The sequence below is a fragment of the Pyrus communis genome, chromosome 4 (genome assembly GCF_963583255.1).
Source record: "Pyrus communis chromosome 4, drPyrComm1.1, whole genome shotgun sequence".
Classification (NCBI taxonomy): domain Eukaryota; kingdom Viridiplantae; phylum Streptophyta; class Magnoliopsida; order Rosales; family Rosaceae; genus Pyrus; species Pyrus communis.
Window position 1 is genome coordinate 19,190,547 of NC_084806.1, and position 27,843 is coordinate 19,218,389.

General features: G+C 38.8%; 1 long non-coding RNA gene across 1 annotated transcript; it reads left to right on the top strand.

The window, feature by feature from the left end:
• The first annotated feature begins 22,681 nt into the window (after positions 1-22,681).
• Positions 22,682-23,385, top strand: LOC137731997 (uncharacterized). The gene is made up of 2 exons (XR_011068298.1): positions 22,682-22,968; positions 23,070-23,385. It is a non-coding gene; the product is annotated as an uncharacterized lncRNA (long non-coding RNA).
• The last annotated feature ends 4,458 nt before the right edge of the window (positions 23,386-27,843 follow it).

Sequence of the window (27,843 nt, forward strand, 5' to 3'; positions counted from 1 at the left end):
GACATTTGTTGTTGCCCTTCACTTGTTGAAGCTTTTGTTGGCACCATAAGTTGGTTTTGCTTCACACTATCTTGATCAAGAGTGTGTGAAGCTTTTGAGAATTGTTGTTGCCCTTCACTTGTTGAAGCTTTTGTTGGCACCATAAATAGATTTTGCTTCACACTATCTTGATCAAGAGTGTGTGAGGCTTTTGACATTTGTTGTTGCCCTTCACTTGTTGAAGCTTTTGTTGGCACCATAAATTGATTTTGCTTCACACTATCTTGATCAAGAGTGTGTGAGGCTTTTGACATTTGTTGTTGCCCTTCACTTGTTGAAGCTTTTGTTAGCACCATAAGTTGGTTTTGCTTCACACTATCTTGATCAAGAGTGTGTGAAGCTTTTGAGAGTTATAGTTACCCTCCATTTGTTGAAGTTGTTGAATTTCCCAATTTTTTTTTTTTTTTTTTTTTTTTTTTTTTTTTTTTTTTTTTGGGAAAATTAGAAATTTGAAAATGTGGGAGAGACAACATATACAAATTTTGTGGAAAAGAGACAATATATACAAATTTTGTTTCCACACTGTTGAGCAAGAGATTGTGATGCAAGCCACACCTTGTAGTAGTCGAAGGTTTGGATGAACCATATAAATTGAATTTGCTTCGAACAGTCTTAATCAAGAGTGTGTGAAGCTTTCTACGAGTTGTAGTGTTTGCATTGTTACAGAGGAAAAATGTCTGAAGCAGATGTAAGAGGGCTGAAGAGCTTGATCTTCGTATACCATGCACTGGAGCCGTTATTGGCTTGAAATAAGACTTTGTTGGTGACTATAACTTTTGTTAGGCATAAGTGCTCCCCTGGTTGAGTTGTAAAGCTTGAGGGTTTTCGATTATTTGTGAATGATAGGGGTTCACATGTATAAGTTGTACCACTCGTCTTCTGGTTGGTGGAATGAATGGTGAGTTGCTTTCATCACTTGGTTAGTGGTACGAATGTGAGTTCCTTTATCACCTTTCATCACATTTCATCACCTGGTTGGTGGCCTGAAGGTGAGTTCCTTGTTCACTTGGTTGGTGGCATGAGTGGCAAGTTGCCAAATGAAATTAGAGTACAGGTTGTACATTTTATCACCTGGTTGGTGGCATGAAGGAAAGTACAGGTTGTACATTTCATCACCTCGTTGGTGGCATGAAGATGAGTTATTTCTTCACATTTCATCACTTGGTTGGTGAGAATAAGGGCAAGGTGTCGAGGCACATTGTAGCGAGTGTCGAATGACACAAAGTGTGTTGAACCTTTTCGAAGCACAGTTGGCTTATGTATGGATGTGTTGGAATGTATGATGTTTATGTTGATTGACATGAGTGATGCTTATGAATGTTTTGCTATGCATGAAAGGATCCCTTGTTTGGATATAAGTCATGTTGACATATACTTAGACTTTATTTCATGTTGTAAGCATTCGTGTTAAAGCTTCAAACCTGAGCGTTTCAGTGATAGGGATGTAAGGGAGTTAGGACCAAGTTGTCTAAATCACCTCTTTATTGAATTGATACCAAATGACCTTCATTACATAGGATGCTGAATGGCCGTAGCTCAACACTTGTACAGTTTGAGTCTACTTGTAATAGTACTTCAAGTGATCAGTGTTCCATGGATGGCTAAGGGTCTTGCCATCGGAGCTCCTTAGCTTGTAAGAACCAAGGCGACTGATGCCAATAACTTCAAACAGTCCATCCCAATTTGGGGTAAGCGTGCCTTCACTCGGGACTCTGTCGCAGAGTAATATTTTCTTTAATACCCAGTCCCCTACTTTGAAAGAGCGAGGTTTGACTCTTGAGTCATAGTAGTTGAAGATGCGCTACTTGTAGGCGACATTCCTCAAGTGAGCTTGGTTTCTGTGTTCCTCGACTAGATCCAAGTTGAGGGTGAGTTGTTTGTCATTTTCACTTTGCATGTAGTTCTGGACTTGGAACATTGCTTGCTCAAGCTCAACTGGGACAACAGCCTCTGTACCAAAGGCAAGTGAGAATGAAGTTTCTCCTATTGAAGTTCGATATGAAGTGCGGTATGACCAAAAAACTTGGGGTACAAATTCTAGCCAATAACCTTCGGCCCACTTTGTGAAGTAGTCAACTGCAACGATTGCATAGCGGACCTTGCCCTTTCCTGCAAGCATTGGGCCGATCAAATCAAGTCCCGGCGAAGGGCAAAGGGCTGATCATAGGAGTAAGAGGCTCGGGAGGGGAGTGATGAATAGTTGCGTAGCGTTGACACTTATCACATGAGCGGGATATTCTGATGGCATCTTGGTGGAGTGTTTGCCAGTAATATCCTTGGCAAAAAGCCTTGTGTGCTAGGGATCAAGATCCAGCATGATCTCCGCAGACTCCTTCATGTATTTCTCGAAGGACAATTTCTGCTTTCGCAGGTGTGAGGCACCGTAAGTATGGTAGGTTAAAACCTCGCTTGTAGAGTTGGTAATTAATGATCAGGTAGCGGGTAGACTTGTATCGAATCTGTTTAGTTTGGACTTTATCATTTGGGAGAGTGCCATGAACAAGGAATTTATATATTGGGGTGATCCAGCTATCCCCCTATTGCAAGTTGCACACTTCTGTGACCATGGTGCTTAGTGTTGCCAAAATTCAACATGAATTTTTCTCCCAATCTTGTCTTCCACTGCTAAGGCAAGGCAAGCCAAAGCGTCTGCATGACTGTTTGCCGCTCGAGGGACTTGGGTGATCTGGTAGTGGAAGTGCTTGAGCAAAAGCTACGTTTGCGCAAGATACGCTGCCATGGAGTTATCCTTAGCGTCAAAGTTGTTTGTGACCTAGTTAACCACCAATTGGGAGTCATTGAAGATATTAATTTGTTTAACTCCAAGGTGTTTGGCCAAACGTAAGCCTGCTAAAAGGCCCTCATACTCGGCTTCATTGTTTGACGCCTTGAATTTGAAGCGAAGAGCATACTCTATTGCCACTTTGTCTGGGGTAGTCAGGACTAGTCCTGCTCCACAACCCTGTTGGTTGGATGAGCCATCAACATATAGAGTCCAGACTGGGAGTGTTGGTTCTACCTTCCGGGTTTCCAGGGGTGATGAAGTCGCTGCCTCAGGTGTAGGAGAAATGTCAACGGGATAAGTGAATTCGGCAATGAAATCTGCAACTGTTTGGCCCTTTTCAGCTAGCTTTGGGTGGTAGGAGATGTCAAGCTCTCCCAATGCTATAGCCCATTTGATCATTCCCCCCGAAGTGTCAACACTCTGAAGTATTTGTCGAAGGGGTGATTGGTAAGCACGATGATGGAGTATGCTTGGAAGTAGGGGCGAAGTTTCCGAGCAGACATGACTAATGCTAGGGCTAATTTCTCAATGTTGGAGTATCGTGTCTCCGCATCTTGTAGAGCCTTGCTAGCATAGTAGACAGGTCGTTCAATACTACCATCCCTGCGAATGAAGACGGAACTAACTGCTGAAGCTGAGACAGATAGATAGACAATTAGGGTGTCACCAACTTCAGGTTTGGAAAGCAGAGGGGCTTTACTCATTTACTCCTTGAGGTTCTTAAATGCTTCGGCACATTCATCGGTCCACGTAATGTACTTCTTACTTCCCTTAAGTACTTTGAAAAAAGGAGCGCATTTGTCTGTGGCCTTAGAGATGAACCTGGTCAAGGCTGCCACTTTGCTAGTAAAGCTCTGGATGTCTTTTGAGGTTACTGGTTCTTTCATGTTCATGATTCCTTTGATATTCTCGAGGTTAGGTTCAATGCCTCGTTGGCTAATCATGAAACCCAAGAATTTTCCAAAGCCCACACCGAAAGCGCATTTGTTGGGGTTCAACCTCATTCGATACTTCTTCAGGATGGAGAAGGTTTCAGACAATTTGGCAATGTGTTGGTCAGCATGTTTGCTTTTGACTAACATATCATCAACATAAACTTCCATGCTTTTCCCAATCTGTTCAGCGAACATTGAATTGACTAATCTTTGATAAATCGCCCCTGCATTCTTTAGGCCGAATGGCATGACTTTATAGCAATATAGTCATCTATCAGTGGTGAAGGCCGTGTGTTCTTGGTTCAAAGGGTTCATGAGGATTTGATTGTACCCTGAGTAAGCATCCATGAAGCTCAAGAGTTCACACCCTGCTGTAGAGTCTACAAGTCTATCAATGAGAGAAAGGGGAAAGCTATCCTTCGAGCATCCTTTGTTTAAGTCGGTGTAGTCAACACACATTCTCCATAAGATCTTTTGAAGCAAAAGACTTTCCTTGGTCGGACTTTTCTTAACAAGGGACCACATTTGCTACCCACGTTGGATAATTGACTTCACGGATGAAGCCTATGCTTTTGAGCTTTTCAACTTTTGCCTTCATTGCTTCATATCGTTCAGCATCATAAGATCTTCGCTTCTGTCTCATCGACTTGGTCTTGGGATCAATACTCAAGCGATGACAGATGATATCGGGAGAGATGCCTGGCATGTCCTCGTATGACCAGGTGAAGACTTAAGTGTTCTCTTGCAAAAAAGAGATCAATGCCAACCGAATGGGTGGTGACAAAGTGGTGTCAATCTTCACTATGCAATCTGGATAATCTTTTGAGATATAGATCTTCTCCAACTCCTCAGCAGGTTGTGCTTGCTGGGTGAAAGAGTCATCTTGAGGATCATCGGATTGATTGTGACCACCGTGAATATTCAAGTTGGCTTTGTCCGAGCTGGTCTTGATAACTTGGTCATGTATAGAAAGTGTTTCTTTGGGTACATGCAAGTGTTGCTGCTTGGCTGAAGTGTTGTAACATGATCGTGCACTAAGTTGATCTCCTCTGATGTAACCATTGCCATAGGGGGTTGGAAATTTCATCAACAACGTATGTGTAGATACCATGGCCTTGAGATCATTAATGCCTGTGCGCCCAAAGATGACATTGTATGTCGTTGGGCAGTCAACCACCAAGAAGTTAGTGGTGATGGTGGCTATGTACGGGCCTGTACCGACGGTGAAGGGTAAATGTACGCTCCCTAAAGGTTGCATGACATCACCAGAGAAGCTTATTAGAGGAGAAACTGAGTGATCGAGCAAGTGTTCAGCTACATTAAGTGTTTTGAAAGCTTCAGCAAACATGATATTGACCGATGATAGGAGCATATTTATGCGACTTAAATGGCTTGTTCTCGTACATTTACGTTATGTTTCTTTAGTTATTTTAGTTCTTTATGCTTCTTTTGTGTGTTTTCAGGTTCTAAGGGCAAAGTATGCAAAAGGATGCCTTTTGGAGCCTTTTGGAGCAAATTAGAGATTGGAATGGATATCATATGCTTGGAGCCAAAAGGATGGACGAAATTGAAGACTTGAAGTAGGAAAGTTAAATCCTAAAAAGACCTCATGTTTGAGCATCATTGAAAACTCCTACGCATTTTAGAACACAAAAACAACATTCCTAGCAACCTTAGGACATTGTCGTGTGTTTCCTTGTGTCTCCCTTCCTTGCCATGCAAGGAAGGGCTTTGTTCCCTATTTTAAATACTTAAACACTACCACTTATCATTCACCACATATCATTCACCACTTATCATATCATACATTCATTTATCACTTATCATAATCATTCACTTATCACTTAACATATCATACACTTATCACTTATCACTCATAATCACCTACAACATCCACCTACTTCACCTACAACATCCACCTACTCACCTACAACATCCACCTACTTCACCTACAACATCCACCTACTCACCTACAACATCCACCTACTTCACCTACAACATCCACCTACTTCACCTACAAATGACATAGCCATATGTTCCCTCCACTACTCCTATAAATACCCTTGCATTCATTCGTTCAATTCACATCTCTCCATTTCACACACCACAACTAACACAAACACTTCCCCTTAGAATCCAAAACCGTGAGTCCCCATTCCACCATTCCTCATCCATTTCCATAATTCCCCAAACCTCACCTTAGACCTTGTGCTACAACAACGAGGAAGATAAGAGGGCCTAAACGTTCATACAATTCAAGTTTGAGTTGTTGGAATGTTTAGGTGTTTCTTTGATTTCAAAGTTTAAATTCAATTCTCTTTGTTTTGTACGTATGAGGAATGGAAGAGAAGAGTGCCTAAACGTTCATACAATTCAAGTTTGAGTTGTTGGAATGTTTAGGTGTTTCTTTAATTTCAAAGTTATGAGGAAATAAACCCCCCTTTAGCTAGGGGGTGATTCGAAACTATGTTTATATTTGCAATATGAATTGATTAACTTTCGTTGGAATTTCATAAGTTGTGGATTCAATTTGTTTAACCGTTTGATTGATAATTTATTTATGAATGTTTATTAAGAATGCGCGCTTAATTTTCATGCATAAATATGACGCTAGAATATAAGTGAATTTCACCTAATCGTTATGAACTTATATTCACAAGTAGTGGAGGTTGCTTATAAACAATCGCGTTAAATGAATTCTTGGCACTAGTTTCATGCGTATTCCATAGTAACGAAGGCCTCGTCAACACTTATAGTTTTCATAATGCTTAATGATCTTTGATTGTATCTTTATTGTGCTGTTCACGTAAAGGACTTTTGGAGAATGTTGTGAATTGCGTTGCGCAAACCCATCCAATTCATTAACTTAAGGAAAACTTGACGGTTAATTTAAGCGGACCTAATTAACCCGGAGTGTTGAGTTTCATAATTTATCGAAAGACCAACTGAGAATCAATCTTGTATGCAAGTATAACATGTGTGGAGAAGAACCCCTTAGCTAGCCTTCATTCCATTTATTCCATCATCCATATTCACATTTACATTCTGCTTAGTTTATTAACTTGTTTTGTTATTTCAATTTTCGTCAAATCAAAACTCTTCCCCCCTTTTTCCTTATTGTTCAATTTAGTTTATGTTTTAAAGCATTTTGAGTCTTTGGTTTGTCTTAGTGATTTAAAGTTTAGTTTTGCATTCTTTGAGTCTAGTATAGTGTTTTAAACTTTATTTTACGTTTTTGAGTCAAATCCAAGTGATTAACAATCCCTCCTAATCCCCGGTCCAGAACGATCCCTACTTATACATATACTACAATTTGACGAAAAGAGGGTTTAATTTGTGTGCGTATAAATTATCGCATCAAATTTTGGCGCCGTTGCCGGGGATTAGAAAATTTGCTAATCCCTTGGATTGTTTGTTTCTGTATTGTCTTTTAGATTTAGTTTTTGTTTTTATTTGTGTTTTGTTTGTTAAGAACAACATGGCACTTGATAACGCTTCTCTTTTGTCACAGCTCATGGAAAGGTCACAAATGCAAAGAGTTGATATATCTAATCTTCAATCAAGGAATAACGTGTTTTCCAATACTTACAATTCGGATTGGAGTGATCATTCAAACTCTATGTGGTGGGAACCTCAAAATGCTCAACAAGGAGGATATTGGCAGCCACCACAACCTCATATTCAATATGCCCAACCAAACTCAAGTTCGTCAATAAATTATAACCAAAAGCTTGATGAATTAATTTGTTTGGTGCAGGGCTTACAAAATCAAGACAATGAGGCTCAACAAGAAGGATATTGGCAGCCGTATGAGGAGTTCTATTCAACGCCTATGCAGCCACCACAACCTGCCCAAAGTAATGTAGGTAATTCAAATGATAATGATACGATTTTTCAATTACTTACTACTCTGGAAAAGCAAATTGGGCAGATAGCGGAGTTCGAAGGACAATTTTGCGACCAAGGCGAACTCCCTAGTTCAACCATTGCAAATCAGAAGGGAGAATTTGAAACTGCCAAGGAAATCATGTTGAGAAGTGACAAGGAGGTTGGAACGGACCCTCAACCATCAAAATCAAATCACAAGGAAGAGGAATACACCCAACCCACGGAAAGGGTGGAAACACCTTTACCGGAGGCTCCTATTGCTCCTATGCCATCTAATACAGGTATGGTTGTTCCAAATTTCATTATTTTTAACCCCGTTCCAACAAGTATCCCTATTCCTTGCAGATTCATGACTTCCAAGGAAGAAGAAGGTGAAAAAGACATCTTGGAAGCCCTCTCAAAGGTGACAAGTAGGGAATGTCATGAATTCATCAAAGAGGACGTTCTTGAAACCACAAAATCCAAAGAAGTTAAATTTGATGACATTGGACAAGTCATAACCATCACTTGCAATCTGGCCAAGTCCAATATCCCTGAAACTTTCAAAGGAGTGGTGTTTGTCATTGAGTTCTTGTCGGACAAAACAAGTAAGTTTTTTTCAAATTCCTTTACATTTTATACTAACTTGCTGTTTTTTATGAATCAGGCACCTACACTAGAATTCAAACCAATGCCGGTTCACTTCAAGTATCACCTTCCATTCAAGGACCAATTCCATGCCGTTTGATTTTATTTATGTTAAAAAAAAAAAAAAAAAAAAAAAAAAAAAAAAAAAAAAAGAAAGAAAGATACTAAACATGGAGAAAGGTGGAGCTTCACAAAGGTTGTTTGCGTGAAGCCCCACTACGAGGCGCAGAAGCGGAAGGCATAGAAGCGGGAGGCATAGAAGCGGGAGGCATCGGAGCGGAAGCCATCGGAGCGGGAGGCATCGGAGCTGGAGCATTCCAGGCCTCAATACTTGGCCAAGCGCTGGATGACCTAGGAAAAAGGTGCCTCTGGAGATAAGACGCAAGCCTTTGACGGTCACTGTGAATTCGACCCTCAGATTCTTGCAGCTCATCAAGCTTCCTCTTCATCCCCGACGAATAGTTATTTGCAAGCACATGCAAACTTCTATTCTCGTACTTAAGCTGCTGGATCTCTTGCTTAAGTCTTTCCACCTCTGCCATCAACGATTCCACTTGGCGGGACCGAGCAAGCAGGCGTTGGCCCATGTTGGACACAGAACTCGCACACTGAACACTAAGTGCGAGGGACTCTTGAACGGCCAACTCATCGGACCGTCCTGACAGCAGCCTACTATCTTTTGAAGTGAGGAGGTTTTTAGCTACTATTGTAGCTGTTGTGGCGTCCTGCATCACAGAGTCTTCACCTGAAAGAGGACCGTTAGAAGATAAAAAAGAAGGGCGCCATACATTACCTTGACGGGGCGCAACCGGATCGCTGCTGAGACTCAAATCTAAGCTAAGGTTCGATGAGTTTGCCATTTTTTTTCAAAAGTGTTCAAAGAGAAGGGATGGAGTTAAATTTCAAAGGGCCGGAGTCGAGTTTCAGGAATGGGAAATCTTCAGAGTGTGTATGTTGGCAGTGATCGATAGCTCTATAAAATGCCAAGGCGACGCGTCCACCGATTCAAAGAGCCGGATTTTCCGGCGTAAGTTAGGCGACGCTCCCTCGGCTTTTCAGAAAACGCGTTCAACTTTGTCAAAAGATTTCTGACAAAGCTGAAAACACGTGGAGGCCATCATCGCATCTACACATCTTTAGCCGACAAGCGCAAAGTTCGGCGACGCTTTCTCTGCTTTTCAGAAGACGCGTGCAGCTTTGTCAAAAGGAGCCGCATCTGCACTACCACGTGTCGTTCAGAAAGCGAAGGGGCGTCGTTCAGAAATCGAAGGGGCGCCTGCTCAGAAATCGAAGAGGCGTATTCAAAGATCGAAGAGGCGCCACTATTTCAAAGAGCCGGATTTGCGGGATCAAAACGTTTGTCGACAAAGGGTAAAAAGTACCACCACTTGATATTATCTCTATATATGTCGACCTTCGTCTTTTATGGCAGGGCAAACCTGAAGAAAATGCCCAACTCTCCCTCACCTCTGAGGGCGCACTCCCAGCAAAGCCTTTCAAAATACTCAATTCTTTCTTCTTCCCCAAAGATGATACCAGATGCCTGGAGTACATATGACCCAGGAGGAAACGGCGGATTGAAGCATGTGCTGATTCATTCACCGCTTCTTCAAAGCAAAGGTATCTCATATCATCAAGGTCAAAAGCAAAAGTATCTCATATCATGCTCTTTCCCTGTCTTTTTCTTTGTCCTTGTTCTTACTTGCATGGCAAAGTAAAAGAAGCAATCAGCCGGCACTTGGAGTCAGTCTTCCGATCTGGAGCCAACTGCCTGGAATCTATTCCTGATTGCTTACCTAGCGTTGCTCTCGAGTAGTCATCTTCAACGGTTGTTACACTTCCAGAGAAGGGACCACTCCTGCAAAGATTGAACAAAGAAACAGATAACAGGAGGAAGCTCAGACCTTCGGGGGAAACCAAAAGAACCATCCTGCTGCCCAGTTCAAGAAGTAGCACAAAGGAAAATCAACGATGGGCAGAAACCAGTTCAAGAGTAAGCCTGTGGAATCACAAAGATCAAAGCCTCAATGCAATCACCAAGGAGAAGAGGGAATTTACACTCCATAACCAGATTTGCGTCCCTAAACTCTTCTCTTTGTTAATTACATTATGCCATGTTTAATATGTTTAGTTGCTTTTTGTGTGTTTACTTATGTTTTGTGTGAATCTATGCTTAAAACATTGAGGACAATGTTTGATTTAAGTGTGGGGGGGTAACTAAAGTGTTTTGATGCAAATTCGTAGGGTTTTATCCACCATAACTTCTAATGTTGTTCCTTGCTGTTTTAAGGTGTTTTTAAGTTGTTTTAGAATGTTTTAGTGTGTTTTGTTTTATAATTCGAAAATCCCATAAAAATTTGAAAAATTGTTTTGAAAAACCCAAAAAGAGTTGTTTTAAAAGTCGTTTTTGTGTGTTTGTGTCTTAGGGTACCTTCCAACACAATGATAAGGATTTGGTTTATAATTGCATGACGGTTAGAAAGAGTTATAAACATAGAGAAAAGTTTGATTTACTCTTGGTATATGTTTGGTTATGGTTATAATGTATGACTTCACATGCAATCATAAAAGAAAAATTCGTTTTTGTAACATGCTTGAAGGAAGAAACTCAAACAAACGCTACATCCCTGTGAGACTCGAGCCATTACTTTCTTTGGAGAGTTATTTTCTGTGATTCTTTATTTTCTAAAGTTGTTGCATGATCTCATTATTCCTTGCTTGGTTGCTACTTAGAATGCAATTGTATCATGATAGAACTAAATGCTAGAACTCATGCCCATTTCATTCAAAGCATGTTATTGATTTGCATAACACATATTCAAGAAGAAGTTGTGTAGTGACCACCACCATAGCCAAATAGCCTTACTTCCCATACTTCGTATATGTTGTAAGTTTTAACCCCGTTGAGCCTTGTTTAGCCTTTATTCTTTGTTTACCCACATTTTCCTCACCTAGCCTAGTTTAGGACAATCCCCACCCTTGTTCTTAAAAGATAGTGAGCATGACTTAATTGAATTCCTTTTGAGTTACATTATGAAAGAAAATAAGTGTGGGGGAGAGAATGTTTAAGTGTTTATGTTTTGAGATTCAAAAGAAAAGAAAAAAAAAAAAAAAAAAAAAGAGAAAAAAAGAGAAAAGAAAGAAAGAAAGAAAAAAGAGCTTAAAAAAAAAAAAATGAAAGAATAAGTGATTGAAGAAAGGTTCCAAAACACCAATTCTGGGCGTAAATTGTCTAAATTCTCCCTTTTTGTTCAAAAGTTGAGTTTTCATTCAAAAGTGAATTCTAAGTTGATTCAAATGCTTTGCTCACTATTTCTTTAAAAACCTTTGTTTTCCATATCCCTTCTTTGTTATCCACATACCCCAAGCCCCGTTACAACCCTTGACTTCTATCTTGAGTGTTGTGTATTTCAATTTGTGGAGTTTGAACTTGGTATGAGCATATGGTATCACTGGTCCTCGCGTCTAAGTAGTAGCATTCCATTCATGAGATCATATCTAAACATGCTTATTAACTCCAGAAATTGCTTCCTTTGAAATACATATATGTGAGTGTTCGTTTTTATGATTACATCAATCTTCTCACATATACCTAGTGTAGGGTGTGTAGTCAGAAAATCTGTGTGAAAAACGAGAGTACATCTAGTAAGAAATTGAGGGAATTCTCTAAGGCATGTTACTACATTCAAAACATGGTTTTAAATGCTTAATTGTGAACTAGTATGTGGTGACTATGAGTAAGAATGTACTTAAGTGTAAAGATGGCTCAAATCTGTGAGAATAATGATTTTTAATTTGTCATGTGCATTGGAAGTCCCTGATACGATTGTTGGAAGGTGTAGGTTGTGTTTTGTTCTTTTTGTTTTGTTTTTCTGTTTTGCTCGAGGACTAGCAAAAGCTAAGTGTGGGGGTATTTGATAGGAGCATATTTATGCGACTTAAATGGCTTGTTCTCGTACATTTACGTTATGTTTCTTTAGTTATTTTAGTTCTTTATGCTTCTTTTGTGTGTTTTCAGGTTCTAAGGGCAAAGTATGCAAAAGGATGCCTTTTGGAGCCTTTTGGAGCAAATTAGAGATTGGAATGGATATCATATGCTTGGAGCCAAAAGGATGGACGAAATTGAAGACTTGAAGTAGGAAAGTTAAATCCTAAAAAGACCTCATGTTTGAGCATCATTGAAAACTCCTACGCATTTTAGAACACAAAAACAACATTCCTAGCAACCTTAGGACATTGTCGTGTGTTTCCTTGTGTCTCCCTTCCTTGCCATGCAAGGAAGGGCTTTGTTCCCTATTTTAAATACTTAAACACTACCACTTATCATTCACCACATATCATTCACCACTTATCATATCATACATTCATTTATCACTTATCATAATCATTCACTTATCACTTAACATATCATACACTTATCACTTATCACTCATAATCACCTACAACATCCACCTACTTCACCTACAACATCCACCTACTCACCTACAACATCCACCTACTTCACCTACAACATCCACCTACTCACCTACAACATCCACCTACTTCACCTACAACATCCACCTACTTCACCTACAAATGACATAGCCATATGTTCCCTCCACTACTCCTATAAATACCCTTGCATTCATTCGTTCAATTCACATCTCTCCATTTCACACACCACAACTAACACAAACACTTCCCCTTAGAATCCAAAACCGTGAGTCCCCATTCCACCATTCCTCATCCATTTCCATAATTCCCCAAACCTCACCTTAGACCTTGTGCTACAACAACGAGGAAGATAAGAGGGCCTAAACGTTCATACAATTCAAGTTTGAGTTGTTGGAATGTTTAGGTGTTTCTTTGATTTCAAAGTTTAAATTCAATTCTCTTTGTTTTGTACGTATGAGGAATGGAAGAGAAGAGTGCCTAAACGTTCATACAATTCAAGTTTGAGTTGTTGGAATGTTTAGGTGTTTCTTTAATTTCAAAGTTATGAGGAAATAAACCCCCCTTTAGCTAGGGGGTGATTCGAAACTATGTTTATATTTGCAATATGAATTGATTAACTTTCGTTGGAATTTCATAAGTTGTGGATTCAATTTGTTTAACCGTTTGATTGATAATTTATTTATGAATGTTTATTAAGAATGCGCGCTTAATTTTCATGCATAAATATGACGCTAGAATATAAGTGAATTTCACCTAATCGTTATGAACTTATATTCACAAGTAGTGGAGGTTGCTTATAAACAATCGCGTTAAATGAATTCTTGGCACTAGTTTCATGCGTATTCCATAGTAACGAAGGCCTCGTCAACACTTATAGTTTTCATAATGCTTAATGATCTTTGATTGTATCTTTATTGTGCTGTTCACGTAAAGGACTTTTGGAGAATGTTGTGAATTGCGTTGCGCAAACCCATCCAATTCATTAACTTAAGGAAAACTTGACGGTTAATTTAAGCGGACCTAATTAACCCGGAGTGTTGAGTTTCATAATTTATCGAAAGACCAACTGAGAATCAATCTTGTATGCAAGTATAACATGTGTGGAGAAGAACCCCTTAGCTAGCCTTCATTCCATTTATTCCATCATCCATATTCACATTTACATTCTGCTTAGTTTATTAACTTGTTTTGTTATTTCAATTTTCGTCAAATCAAAACTCTTCCCCCCTTTTTCCTTATTGTTCAATTTAGTTTATGTTTTAAAGCATTTTGAGTCTTTGGTTTGTCTTAGTGATTTAAAGTTTAGTTTTGCATTCTTTGAGTCTAGTATAGTGTTTTAAACTTTATTTTACGTTTTTGAGTCAAATCCAAGTGATTAACAATCCCTCCTAATCCCCGGTCCAGAACGATCCCTACTTATACATATACTACAATTGATAAAAAGAGGGTTTAATTTGTGTGCGTATAAATCACGCATCAACCGACACCCCCGTGTCTACCAGGATTCGTCGTACATCAAAGTTGGCTATGTGAGCCTCCACAATCAGTGGGTCGTTGTGAGGATAGATGATACCTCTTTCTTCCTCAGGGTAGAAACATATTGGATCCTAATTAGGCTTTTGATACTTGTCTCCCCTGATGCCTTCCATGTGAAACACTTGGTGGCCAGGCTTCAACGTTCGTTCATTGTTTTTTATGGCCCTATTGGAAGATTCAAATATAGGTGTGCGATCGCTTATGGAATATATCACATTCACTTGGTGTTGGTTGCGGTTATCCCTTGTAGGGTGAAGAAGGAATTGGTCAATTTTTCCTTCACGTGCCAAAGCTTCAATATGATCACGGAGGGTGATACATTTCTCGCCGTCATGGCCATTATACTCATGGTAACCACAAAACATGCATGTGTTCTTCGTGGACTTGAAATCTGGCTCCCTCAATTTTGGCTTTGGTATCAAGTGAGCTATACTGGGGTAAATGGCCATGCATGTGGCGTTCAAAGGTGTGTATGTCTCATACCTCGGGGTAGGACCATTCTTGACACGTGTTTGGCCCACTGCATTGACTGCCTGGGGGCGGGTATTATCGTGGTGATACTTTTGGTTATCGCGATAGTGCCCCTTACTCTTTTTATTAAAATGAGACTAGTGAGGATGGAAGTCTTTCCTCTTGCCCTGAGAATGATACGCCTGTTGACTTGGCGAGGTATTAAGTAGGGCAGGGGGAAACGTCACTGCTGTTTGGAAGGTTGAGGTCTTCTCATTCAGTTGGATTTGGCTTCCACTCCCCATTTACTGATAAGGGATGGCTGTAGGGAGTTTCCCTTGATATGTTCTTGCCTCGGCGGAGGCATGGTTATAAGCATGTGCCATTACCTCAAAGTAAGTCTTCCAAGTGTTAGCATTCATCATGTACTTGAAGAAACAATCACGTAGGTCTGCCGTGAAGGCTTTAAGGGCGGTCTTGTCATCTGCCTCAGCACAGCGAGAATACTCATGGCTGAAGCGGCCGGCATGCTTTCGTAGTGACTCATCCGGCTTCTGGCGAATAGTGTACAAGTCATTTGCGGAATGCAAGCGATCTGTCTGAAAGATATCTTGAGAGACAAATAGTTTCCTCAGTTCCTCAAATGAGTCTACTATCTCAGGTGGAAGATGGCAATACCAATTCAGAGCTCCTCTGGAGAGGGTAGAGGAGAAGAGAAGACATCGTTCTTCGTCAATGTGCATCCGGTATGCCATGGTGGACTCAAAGAGGTTAAGGTGTTCAATCGGGTCCTCCCTTCCAGTGTAGAGTTCTAAGCCAAGCTTCTGCTTTGTCTTTGCTTGGAAGGGGTGTCGAGGATCCTCCTTGTAAGAGGGTCAGGCCTAGGTTGGTTCCAGTCAGGTATTTTGGCCTGACGTTCGGCCTTCAACTTGTTTACTTCCTGAATGAGTTGTAGGACAAGGGGGTCCTGAGTGGAGTCAGGTACTGTTGGATCCTTCTTCCGTAAGTCTCCATCTCCTCTTGGAAGTAGGAAAGCTTGGTCAAGGGCATGGGATTTTTCTTTGGACTCACCATACTGACTTCCAGGGCGAGCCTGTCGAAACGCCCCTGAGTCCCCTGTACCTTCATATTCCTTTAGGACATGTCGCTCATTCCCTAGATTGGCAATTAGCTTGAGGCATGGAAGATGACTGAACCTTTCAGAAACCCTTAGATCGTTGACCTTCGAGCTTATGTGGATGGGGTTCTCTCGACGTTGCCTCAAGAAGTCTCGACAGTCACGATAAACGGCTTTTGATCCTTCTACTCCTTCTGCAAGAAGGTGCCTTCCTCCACTTCTCCTGCTTCGGGTCGAAGCAGCTGGGTCGAGAGAGATCTCGTGTTAATCAACACCTTGATGAGTAACTCGCTCCCCATTAGGGACATCTATGTTGAAGACAGGTAATCCCTCATGTTGGGGGGCACCCAGGTGGTGGTTGATAGAGCATTCCCCGGGGGCGATGAGTTCGTGTGTTTAAGTATGCCTAGCTTCATAGAGCATTCCAAAGAGCTTCTCATGCTGCTCCTAGAGGATCTCATTCTTTATCGCTATCTTGTTGTTCTGAGCATCTAGCTCATTGACTTTAGCCTGAAGAGCAAACCTCTTTCGTTCTTCTTTCGTTGCTTTGCACTAAGTGCGAGATGGGTGTCGTTCTGCGTGCTATGGCTCCCTTCACTCCCCATGTTGGAGAGGGGTGCCTGGTCAAAAGAAAGTGTGTGAATGGTGGAAACCAGCTTGACAAAGCTGGAGAGAGTAGGAATAAGTGCGATTCCCACAGACGGCGCCAAATGTTGATGCACAAAATCGGCGAGGACTTTGGTACAACAGAAAGTGTCAAGTTTGTGACCTTCGCTAGGTTCCTCTAGTCATTAGTGTGGATAAATATGTAAATGAATAGAGACAGGGAAGCAAATAACACAAGATGTACGTGGTTCACCCAGATTGGCTACGTCCATGGAGTAGAGGAGTTCTCATTAGTTGTGAAGGGTTTACACAAATACATAGGTTCAAGCTCTCTTTTAGTGAGTTCTAGTGAATAGTTTAGTACAAATGACATTAGGGATTATTGTGGGAGAATGATCCCTTTTATAGAAGAAAGTTTCTAGCTTTGTTCTGACATTGACACGTGTCGTGCTGTGATTGGCCTCTGATATCGACACATGTCGCGCTGTGATTGGCTTCGGATACCGACATGTGTCGTGTTGTGATTGGCCTCCTGGTTGGAGGAAAAGTCTTGTGAGTCCTTGACGGTATGCTGTTGACCGGTGCTTAATAGTTTCGGGATTGGTCAAGTATGGTACAAACAGGTCCCATTAACAACCAATATAATACAATCTAAAACTAATTTTGATTATTTTTTAATAGTTAATGTAACTCTAGGCCCAATAAAATAATAAAATAAATATTTGACATAGCCCTTGTATTCAATTTGTCACATCAGCCATCAAATAAAATTTTGACATATTATATTTGACATATCCTTTAGAGATGCTCTAAACTACGATGGATGGTAAAGCTAAAGAATTACAGATTATAATATTGATTAAGCTGTGACCAGCAGGCTAAAGATCTCTGTATTTGACCAATTATTTGCAACTTTATCATCATATTCTATGGAAAAAGATCCTGGCCGGATCCTTTTCCTGGAGTTCATAAGGATTTCATGATCGTGATCGTTTATAGTACATCGTGCGGTTAGAAATCATTTCAAAATTTAAAATTTAAAATTAAATATAAATAGTACCTAACGAAAACTGATTGCACGATGTACGATGAACGATCACGAGATCCCTAGAATCCCCAAGAAAAAAAATGATCATTTTCCATATTCTTTAAGACTTAAATGTTTCTTTTTCAAAATTAATGTTAATTTAGGAATGCTAAATATATATTTTCATTGTTTTATGTTGTCACATATATTGACTTGTAATCAAGCTTTCGATGTGTAGATTTTTTCTTCCTTTCTATATACAACGATAACAAGTGGGGTGATGATTGAGCTTTACTATGAACTTCTCATAATTTAGTATCGAAATTACTAAGTCATTATTCATGGAGTCAAACATCAGACATCCTACTTAATAGCAGAGAGAAATTCTACTACTGTAGCTCTCGTCGCGATGTGTAAAAGACTTTAATTTCCAAGTTCAATAAATATTACCCAAGTCATTTTCAAGCTCTGGGAATGTCGCTGCTAGAAGGAAAATTTGACTTTTTATAAGCAGCCAAGCCTACCCCTACTTGTTTGTTTTTTCACAAATAATATTATCTACCCTTGCGTAGCATTCTTATTTTATCATTTGTCTATCTTCTTACTACGTTTCACACTTAGCTAGTAACGTTTGATACAAAATTCCTAATTTCCTCCAGTATTGGACATAGGCTTCTTTTGATGTTTAAGATTGATTTGGCTTGAACAACTTATTAAATTCAATGAACGTTGATTGCAAATATGGATGCCAAATTGCATACTTTGTCCAAGTGAAAGTAAAAGCTAGAGAAATCACGAAGAAAACTTTCTCTCCGAATCCCCACAAAAATGGTAGGATTCGAAAAAAATATGTTAGTTAACGTCCATGTATATATTTATGTTTAACATTCATTGAATCTAGTGGATTGTCGAAGCCAAGACATGAAACGAGCTCGTAGAATCTATATTGTGTAAGCTGCTACATTAGTCGGGAATTGAATCTCAGATGTGTTTGCGCTTCATTTTTCCTCACTATGTCGACAAAGGGGACATATTGATGTTAATGGAAAGCAAGAAGAGATGGACATATTGATGTTAATGGAAACCGTAGTTGTCAAAAGGGCCATTAATTGACAGGAACAGTAGTGAGGGCCATCGTATATGATGACATTTTCTTCAAAATATCAGTTGTACTGTGTGAGAGAGAGATGAGCAATTAAATCTTTTAACAATACATCAAACAGTTGGGAGGAAAGGGTTAATGAATGAAGGTAGTATTAGGTAGCCCTATTAATATACTTCTATGTAAAAGAGATGGGTAGAAACAGTTGGAGGAAAGGTTTAAAGAATGAAGGTAGTATTAGATAGCCCTACTAATATACACTTTTATGTAAAACAGATAGGTACAAACTTATACAATTATCAATTTTTTTTCTTTTGTATTTTCCCGGAGAAAATTATGGTTTGTAAACTGACGGTCTAGTCTAGTTTCAAATTTATTTCTCTCTTTTTTTCGTACATTAAAATTTTATATATATATGGATCCGAACCCAAAGTCTTGGTAAGAAAATGGTTAATGGATTGACGTTGGAAATATGTCGTACTTAATAGCTAATCATCCTTAGTGATATTTCATGTAATTGTTACAATTAATGAATGGAAAATTTAATTTGTTCATATATATAGACTAACTTTATACACATAGTAGGCATAGGCAAATACTCAAAGGTATGAGTAAGCGCGGTTAACAGACCATTTAAAATTCATAATTACGGTTATCGGTAACCATTGAGATAAATAAACGGTTATGGGTATAACCATTTATATGTGAAATCTAAATAAGTGGTTGAGAGTATTACTCGCGGTTATAAATGGATACCCATTTAACCGTTTATTTTAATATATGTAAAATAAAAAAATAAAAAATAAATCTAGAACCCTAAATTAATAAATTTTAAGGTCAGAAAGGTCTTACTGATTCTGAGTTTGAGTTTATTTATCATGCATTGCATGCTAAAGTTAAACATATGTTGGTTAGAAGGGAATTAAATTATTGACGTGTTTCATGTATATATAACTACGTTCGTCTTGCTAATTGCGGTTATAAATCAATGTTTCATGATCATGTATATGGATGTTTTGTTAATTCATTTCCAAATTCTTATTGTGGCTATAAATTAATGTTTGATGTTCAGACGCTAGGTAAGAAAAATATCAACGATTCGTCGTCAAATATGACGGTGTTTAATCATCAAAAAAAGAAAATTAAGACAAATTTTTATTTATTTATTTTTAAGTTGTTAAAAAACATGTAGACGTGTATAAAAGGGGTAAACGAGTTAAAAATGGATAAACAGGTTAAAAACGGGAATGCGGTTATAGTTAAATGGGTACGCGGTTATGAGTATGGCTAACCGTTTATAAATGGTTATGGGTATGGGTATAACCGTTTATGCAATTACCCAAAGGGTAAGCAGTTATGTGAGTAAAAGTTTAAACGGTTATGGGTAAATAATTGCAGTTATCCACCCTCATAACCATTGCCCATCCCTACACCACGAGCAATTCAAGAATCATGGTAATAGAGAGTTTGATTCTAAGAGACCTTACACTTAAGATCGTATATGATGGCATTTTCTTCAAAATATCAGTTGTACTGTGTGAGAGAGAGATGAGCAATTAAATCTTTCAACAATACATCATACAGTTGGGAGGAAAGGGTAAAAGAATGAAGGTAGTATTAGGTGGCCCTATTAATATACTTCTATGTAAAAGAGATGGGTAGAAACAGTTGGAGGAAAGGGTTAAAGAATGAAGGTAGTATTAGATAGCCCTACTAATATACACTTTTATGTAAAACAGATAGGTACAAACTTATACGATTATCAATTTTTCTTCTTTTTTTTTTTCCTGGAGAAAATTATGGTTTGTAAACTGACGGTCTAGTCTAGTCTAGTTTCAAATTTATTTCTCTCTTTTTTTAGTACATTAAAAATTTATATATATATGGATCCGAACCCAAAGTCTTGGTAAGAAAATGGTTAATGGATTGACGTTGGAAATATGTCGTACTTAATAGCTAATCATCCTTAGTGATATTTCATGTAATTGTTACAATTAATGAATGGAAAATTTAATTTGTTCATATATATAGACTAACTTTATACACATAGTAGGCATAGGCAAATACTCATAGGTATGAGTAAGCGTGGTTAACTGCCCATTTAAAATTCATAATTACGGTTATCGGTAACCATTGAGATAAATAAACGGTTATGGGTATAATCATTTATATGTGAAATTTAAATAAGTGGTTGAGAGTATTACTCGCGGTTATAAATGGATACCCATTTAACCGTTTATTTTAATATATGTAAAATAAAAAAATAAAAAAAAATCTAGAACCCTAAATTAATAAATTTTAAGGTCAGAAAGATCTTACTAATTCTGAGTTTGAGTTTATTTATCATGCATTGCATGCTAAAGTTAAACATATGTTGGTTAGAAGGGAATTAAATTATTGACGTGTTTCTTGTATATATAACTACGTTCGTCTTGCTAATTGCGGTTATAAATCAATGTTTCATGATCATGTATATGGATGTTTTATTAATTCATTTCCAAATTCTTATTGTGACTATAAATTAATGTTTGATGTTCAGACGCTAGGTAAGAAAAATATCAATGATTCGTTGTCAAATATGACGGCGTTTAATCATCAGAAAAAGAAAATTAAGACAAATTTTTATTTATTTATTTTTATGTTGTTAAAAAACATGTAGACGTGTATAAAAGGGGTAAACGAGTTAAAAATGGATAAATGGGTTAAAAACGGGAATGCGGTTATAGTTAAATGGGTACGCGGTTATAAGTATGGCTAACCGTTTATAAACGGTTATGAGTATGGGTATAACCGTTTATGCAATTACTCAAAGGGTAAACAGTTATGCGAGGAAAAGTTTAAACGGTTATAGGTAAATAATTACAGTTATCCACCCTCATAACCATTGCCCATCTCTACACCACGAGCAATTCAAGAATAATGGTAATAGAGAGTTTGATTCTAAGAGACCTTAGCCTTAAGATCGTATACTATATGTTACTAGTTTATAGGATTATCAACTAGACAACTGTGGCAATGAACTATTCTCCACTTATATAATAGTATAAGACGTATCGCCCCATGTTCCGTACTTTGAAAAATCTTTTCCAAACAAGAAGGGATGTGGACTAATTTGGAACGTTAATTACAATAATATAACACGCAATGGCCTACAGCAGTTAACCATAATTATAGATTCATATTAATTCTTTCCATTTTGCTAAGCATACTAATTGTTATTCTAATTCATTTGAAAGATTATTATTTTCCTATTAATCACCAATTGTCCTCTTATGGGATAAAATTAGTGACTGCCACTACTACAGTATTAGTTTTAGATGTCGAATGATGGTGGCGGTTTAATAAGCCATTACATCGGATAAAAGATATCCGACACATCGTTCAATTAGTGTCGAATAACAATGAAATCCTATCGGTTATATTCGACATAAATTCCTAACGGATATTTAGTGTCAGATGCAACCGCCATAAAATTATTATAACCGCCAATATTTTTGAATTCTTTCTTTTTTAATATTTTTAACATATTCCACCGGTTTTTAAGTTAATGGCAGCGGTTATAACCGATAAAAATTGAATATTTTATTACTTTAGTTTCTGGTGGTTATTATATTTAGTATTCTGGTTATTATAACCAACAGAAATTGACTATTTGATTATTTTAAAATGTTATATTGATTATAAATAAATAAACACATAGTCCTGTTGGATATAACCGACAGGAACAAAAGCAAAACCCTCACTCATTCTCATTTCAACTTTTGATGACCTCGAGCCCAAAGCCCACACGACTCTTTCCTTCTGCGAATGTCCACATTGTCCTTGGTAAGCCTAGAAGCTTAGGATGCGCACACGTATCGTACATCAGGAAAAGGATCTCCCTAGGATTCCAAATGAAAAGCCATAGGTTTCTCTCATTGCTTTCATCTAAGTGTAATTAGAAACCCTAGGTCCTTCTTTCTCTAGAAACCGAAAAAGATCTTCTCATTTCTCTCAGCCCTTTCTCAAATCAACACAAACCTTAGGTAGAAGCCATAGCCGCTCTTCCATCAACCATGAGAAATGTCTTCATAACTCTCGACCTACACACAATCTAGTCTTCATTGTTGTTCAACACAAACCTTTCGCCTCTCTCGATCTAAAACTGTAATCCATGCTGCCATGGCTCTTGGTCCCATTCATGGAAGCCATCATCTGCACTGGATCTCGGTAGCGAAACCCCTAAGTCAAAGGTAAAAATCTCATTTTGCTTCCATGGAGTTCTATTGAGTTTATTGTCATGGAAAAATCAAAGAACTAACACATCCATGCAACTTTTTTTTTTTTTTTTGCGAGAGTACACGGATCTACAACAAGGGAGGCGCACCAACACCCAAAAGTTCCAGATCCATGGCGGATTGTCCAAAACTCCCCTATCTTTAGGTAAAAACACAATCACCCCCAAACTTCGGTTCTAATGTTATTTTCAAAGTTTTTTTGTGATGTGATTTTTACACTCATCCGTGTTCTGATGTATGCACAAGAGCGGACTCCAAAGCTTGGATACTGCATTACGCAAGAGAGACAAAACACAAATCAAAATCCAAATTGAAGCCCTCAGTTGACTGTGTTGGTTTTGCATGTCGAAGATCTATTGATTTGCAAGAATGATAAAGTTTAGGGGTAGTTTGTGTAGGGTGCTCATGGATCCATTCGCTGGTTGTTTTGTTACAGGAATACTTGAGATCTGTTTGCTGGAAAATGCAATGAATGTAGGGGAGGCCAACTTGAAAGGGAAAGAAATGATTCAGAAAGTGGTTTATATTTTTTTTATTATTAATATATTTTCTGTCGGTTTTATCCAACAGATAATATACGTTTCTTGTCGGTTATCATAGTGACACTAATAAATGGTTTCGTAGTAATGTGCCTTGACCACAATAAGTTCATAATCTTTTTCAATAGAGCATATAAACCAAGTACCGATGGACCAAAATGTCACGAATGGCCAGTTTGAGATTACTTTTGTTGACAATACTTCGAGAAATACTTTCATGAAGCGTTTCGATGACCTAAATGCACATTGCACAATGAAATTTGATATTGCATCAAATTTTTATTTTAGATGAGATATTGTATCAATTTACAATTTTGTTTCTTTTTATTATTATTTTTTTTAAAACAAATCATAATATCTACACTAATATGAGGGGTGTGAGGAACTAAATGAGACATAGTGGGAGTAATGCACGACAATTCGCGGTGTTCTACAGGAATGTTAGTGATCTTATCTCCTCCTAACGACGGGAAGACTGTTTTATTGAAGTGACAATCTGCAAAAGCGTGTAGATCTCCTATCAAGGGCTCCAAGTAACGAATAATGGATGACGAATCATAACCAACATAGATTCCCATATTTCTCTAAGGACCCATTTTGGTACGTAGTGATGGCATTATTAGCACATAGACTGCGCACCTAAACACACGTAAATGCGAGACGTCAGGCTCGCATCCAGTAACCAACTGTAATGGTGAATAAGGTTGGGTAGCCATGGGCCTCAGGCGAACCAACATAGCTGCATGCAATATTGCATGGCCCCAGGCAGATACCGGCAAATTAGTTCTCATAATCAAAGTCTGAAGTATCGTTTGAAGGCGCTTATGAAAGCTTCTTCCAGGCCATTTTGGGTGGGAACATGGGGTACAAAATGTTCAACACCAATCCCGAAATAATTGTCAAAAGTCTGTGACGTAAACTCTTCAGCATTATCTAGTCAAATCTACTTGATCAAATAATAGGGTGGTGAGCCCTAAGCATAATAATTTGTGCTAGGAGTTTCACAAATGTAGCATTGCATTTGGATAATAAGCAGACATGTGACCATCGTGTCGATGCATCAACCAACACCATGAAGTATCTAAATGGTCTACATGTTGGTTGGATAGGTCCACAAATATCCCTTTGAATCTTCTTAAGAAACTTAGAGGGGTTGTGAATAATCTTTGTAATTGAGGGTTGAATGTTCAACTTCCCCAGGAAGCATGCTTTGTAAAGCGGATGGCCAGGATAAGATTTCAAGTGATGCCCATGAGATACTTTAAGGATATGGCGCATCATATCTTGTTCGGGGTGTCCCATTCGATCATTCCAAAGCAGGAGAATGTCCTGAAACCCAGCCATAGGGCCAGCCACATAGTGTTTCTCGAGGGCTCGAATGGTTGTTATGTACAACCCACTTGGGAGACGTTCCAGCTTCTCGTGAATACGCTTCTGGCCATATTCGTAAGAAGTGATACAAAGAAATTCAGAAAAATTCTCTTCAATGGTTTCAACATGATATTGATTATCTCGAATATCTCTAAAATTAGCAACGTTCTTCCAAAACGTGGAGAATATAATGTCTCTTTAATCGTTAATTCAGTACCACTGGACAATATTTACAAGCCTTGTCGTATCCTTCTATCAGGTTGGATAGGCTTGAGAGGGTTCTCAGATGTGCGTTCTTAGGTACGAAGTTAGTAAAATAGTATTTCTCACGTAGTATGGTGTGCATAGTTGCTATCAGCCAGACAACTAACTTCCCCACTAGTCATACCTAGAAATAAATTAATTGAATCGGTCGCATGTATAGATATGATTCCATACATTCAATTAATCAATTCGAGAAATAATATCCATAAAATAATCATCCATAGTTCAAAACAAATCAAAACCAAACAAATAATTCCAAAGACTTAGACAAATTGTCCAAAAATTAAACCATAAACCTAGAATTTAGGGGAGGGGCCTTCGGCCACTAGGGGTATAAAAACACCCTAACATGTCTTAGAAAACTAAAACTTTATCCTTCTATAGGAGCGGATGCCTCCTTAAAATCTGAAACCTCCAAAGTTGTAGTGGCATCTTCTCGATGTTTCACATGCATAAAGTTAGTCTCATGACGAGAATGATACTTGGCAATAGCCTCGGGGTTAGCTCGGCATATGTGTGACCAATGATCCTTTGATCCATAGTGATAGCACATGTTCATTTCAGTGGAATCCGATTGAACAGTAGCTTTTTCCTTGTTCTTGAAGTTTGGGCCTTAAGGGCAAGGGTTGGCGCTTCTAAGTCAAATTTCCTCCCTTGGATGGGCCTCTATTCGATGGACCTTGGGCCCGTGGTGGGCCTTGCCACCCTTTACCACGGCCATGACGAGGTTTCCGTCAGTTGTGGCTGCTAGAATTGGTCGCATGCCCTTCAAGCTGAGCGTTCTAGCCAGTAGGTCGAGCTTGATGATTTTTCATCAAAAGCCAATTTTTCTTTTCAGTGAGAAGTAGAACAGAGATCAAATTTGAAAATTTAGTGAACTTTTATGCCTTATATTGTTGATGCAGGACTATTGATGGCATTGAAGGTCCAATAGGTCTTTTCCAAGAGATCCTGTTCGGTTAAGTCTTCTTTATAGAACTTAAGTAGTGATTGAATTCTACAAACTTCAGAGTTGTACTCATTCACAGACTTAAAATCTTAGAAGCATAAATGTTGTCAGTCATGTCTTGGAAGCGTAAATGTTGCCAGTCGTGATCAAAGTAATCCGCCAGAGCGAGCCATAGGGTACGTGGATCCTCCTCTACGAGGTACTTGGTCTGCAGTGCATCATGGATGTGTCTTCGGATGAAGATCATAGCAATAGCTTTCTGAGCTTCGTTGACGGGTTCATCATCGATTGGTTCCTCGATAGTAGCTCTAAGACTCTTTGCAGTAAGATGGAGCTTCACATCTTAAGCCCACTTCAGGTAGTTTCTTCCAGAGACTTCCAAAGCGGTGAAATCGAGCTTGTTCAAGTTCGACATGTCCCTAAACAAAGGGTACAACAAAACGTAGTCAGTTATATGGAAAGCCATAAACATACATTGTAGAACATTTGGGTTCTACAGACATGTATTGGTTTAATTTAAGCATGAAAGCTATGGGTTTCATGTGGTAAGTTTTGAATAAAAACTTCGGGTTTCAAAGGCACTAAATTGGAAACTACAGGTTTGATTTAGTTATGAGCGTTTAGTTCATATAGAAGTACCTGCAAGAACACAAAATACAATATACAATAAATTGTAGTGGCTTTGTGGATTGCTTCAAGAACCCAAGTGTAAGTGTGTTGGGACTACGAATGATAGTCAACAGTTCAAAGAAACGAAATAATTTATTGAATTGTTAATGCCAAAAAGTGGACTTTAAGCTAATAATTTTGGATTAATTGTCAGATTAATGGACTGCTGGTCACTTAATTAATTCAATAGATTGGACCATGCAGGGTCGATTGTAGAAGCAAAAAATTAATAATAACGTTCCGGTTAAAATTATTTAAAATGCCAAAATTAGCATTAGATTCGAAAAACCGTAGTCCAATTACAGTGGGCTTGGGTGCTGTGAGTAGGGCAAAGCCCTAAAAGGCTTAGTGGGCTCGGGTGGCTACAAAAGCAGCCCAAAGCATGGCTGCAGGCCACTGTCTGAGAGGTGGGAAACCCAGCAGCAAGGATGCTGGCATTTTGGGCAAAACGGCACGGGTACTAAGCCTAACACGGGGCTGGCTTGTGATGTGGGTGCGCACGAAGTCAGCAAGGCTAGCTTCAGTTTTGGGCCGCAGGGTCAAACCCAGCTATTTGGGCTGGCTTCAAATTAGCGGGCCGTGGCAATGGTAAAAGCCCAGTAAATGGGAACATGTCGTGCTGGCGTGGGTCGAGTCTTCAAGCCCTATCAAGGACAAGCCCAACATGGCTTTAGGCATGCGAGTATAGGCTTGGGTTGGACTGGGGGTTGCAGGCCCGTGTGGTAGTCAACCCAAGCCAAAGCCTGGTTGGGTTCGAGAGAGGCAGCAAGCCCAGAAGGGCTGTGAGCATGGTCTAAGGTGTCAAACAACACCATTCCCTACATGCCTTAGATTCAGGCCAGCGCGGTGGTCCCGCGATGGTGCCACGATGGTGCGGCGATGCTGCCGTAATTCCTTTTTTTTTTTTTTTTTCGAATTCTAGGGTTAAAACCCCTAATTGCTTCTAAATTAATTTTGATGCTTTGACTCACAATTCAACATAGCATAATTGCGTAATGCATGAACAAGTATATATATTGATAGAATATGCGAACATATGTACAATATATATATATATATATATATATATATATGTAATTGAAAGGAAAATATAAATATAGGGAGTTCATACATCATGGGGAATGTTTTCATGCTTCAAGGTTTTTTCAAATATCTTAATTTATTTTAGAAGAACCTGATTGGTAGAAAACAATTGAAAGCCTTTGATTTTGTAGAAGAGAGCCTCTTC